The sequence below is a fragment of the Marmota marmota genome, unplaced genomic scaffold, assembly GCF_001458135.2.
Source record: "Marmota marmota marmota unplaced genomic scaffold, marMar, whole genome shotgun sequence".
Classification (NCBI taxonomy): domain Eukaryota; kingdom Metazoa; phylum Chordata; class Mammalia; order Rodentia; family Sciuridae; genus Marmota; species Marmota marmota.
Window position 1 is genome coordinate 13,831,451 of NW_025999880.1, and position 2,042 is coordinate 13,833,492.

Genomic DNA, 2,042 nt, shown 5'->3' on the forward strand with positions numbered 1-2,042 from the left:
CGCCCATCCATTCATTGACTCGACCAACAATAATCGGTAATATTTATTAAGCTTTCGCCAAGCATTTTATTTGGATCATCCCTGCTTGTCTCTCACAGTCAATATTTATTTGTTCTTGTGTGCCCGGCACTGTGCTCTGGGGCAAGGATGCTGACTCCTGTCCTGGTGGAGCTTAGGGTTCACTGGGTGACGTGGACCCAAGCCCACCCCATGCCAGTGGGGGCAGGTTAGGAGTTCAAATGGAGGCCTTGTACCCCATGTCTAAATATTTAAAAGTGATCAATCAAGCTAACAACTGTTAAATAAAATATGTTCTATTCTCCTACTTTGGCAAATCTGCTTTGATGAGGACTTGGGAGGCCAGTTCTAATTTAACCTTCTGTGACTCTCACAAGATCCATACCCGAACATGGTGGCACAGGAAGAGTTGGTCCTGGCCTTCCACTTGCTGCCCTTATCTTCCCACGCTCAGAGCCATCCTCCCCCAAGGACAGGTTCACATGCAGAAAGCTTGATGCTCCAGGCCATGAGCACAGATGGCCAGTACCCCCTACAATCATCTGTCACTTGGTCACTCCACTGGTGACCCAGGAGGAAGTGGGCCTGGGCCACTACGGCAGGGCATTCTGGGGTTCTGTATATAGGGAGACTGGTCCAAAGGAAGGCTCCATCTCTCAGAGGGCCCCATAGATTCCTCATCCTGTGAGAAGAGCCTTAAGCAGAGAGGGTTCAGATTGGTACCTTCTAGAGCACAGACTCCCTGCAGGGACTCTACCATCCAAGTCTAAGGCAGAAACGGGCAGGCGTTTGGCAATTGAGGACTTGTTCAAATATATTTTTAAAGGGTTAGGAAGAAGCCCAGGGGGCAGGGGTGGGGTATGACTGTTTCCGGTAGGAGATGCCTCTGCAGAAGCCACTTTGAGACAAGCAGTAATAAGGAGGAATCAACCAGGCAAGAAATTAAGGGAAGTGTGTCTAGTCTGAGAGAACAACATGTTCTCATGTGCAAAGGCTCAGAGGCAGGAATGTTTGTGGGGAGAATAAAATCTGATAGACCACTGTGAGTGGGCCCAGAAGCCAGTGGGTATGGGTGTGAGTGACACTGGAGAGGCTGGCAAGGGACAAGGCCTGCAGGGCCCCATGGACCTCCCTGATGTTGGCAAGGACGTTGGGTCACCAAGACAAGGTGCTGGAGGATTCTTGATCAGAGAGATTTTAGGGAGTGTCACCTCCTCACCCCACCCCAGGCTTCTGACTGCAGCAAGTTCTCTGGGACTAATGATGCAGCAGCAGGCAGAGACCCCCGAGAACCCTCCCATCGTCATCAGGAGGAGCGGCAAAAATCATCCACCACCCTGAGGAGGTGACATGTATCTCAGCTGAGGCCATGGCAGGTTGGTGTCAGAGCCTGGCCCAGAGCTCCATTTGCACAGTCTGAGGACCTACTGTGCACATCACCGAAAGTTTGAGGCTCAGCCACATGTCCCAGCACTGAGCCTGGTGCATGGTGAACCTTGCAGGAGCCATTGAGTATATTTTGAAGGAACTGGACTTTGTCCAAACACACAGTAATGCATAGAAACAGAACCTGCCCTCTCTCAGCTCTATCTGGTTGGGGAGAGACATAAGAAGGAGTGATAGGGCTGGTGCGGTTGCACACGCCTGTAATCCCAGCAGTTCGGGAGGCTGAGGCAGGAGGATTGTGAGTTCAAAGCCAGCCTCAGCAAAAGTGAGGCGCTAAGGAATTCAGGGAGACCCTGTCTCTAAATAAAATACAAAATAGGGATGGGGACATGGCTCATGGTTGAGTGCCCCTGAATTCAATCTCTGGTACCCCTCCAAAAAAAAAAAAGTTCCCCCACAACCTCACTGATGCCCTAAGTCCTCCTTGGCCTGGCCTCTGCCCCTGAGCTACTCTAAAAAGGGCCACGGAGCCCCCAAGCTTGTTCGGTCTGGTGGACACATCTGGACACGTGAGCTGCCTGTGTCCTCCTGAGGCACATGTTCCTTGATCTGCAGCAACATGGGTCCTCTCAATCCCT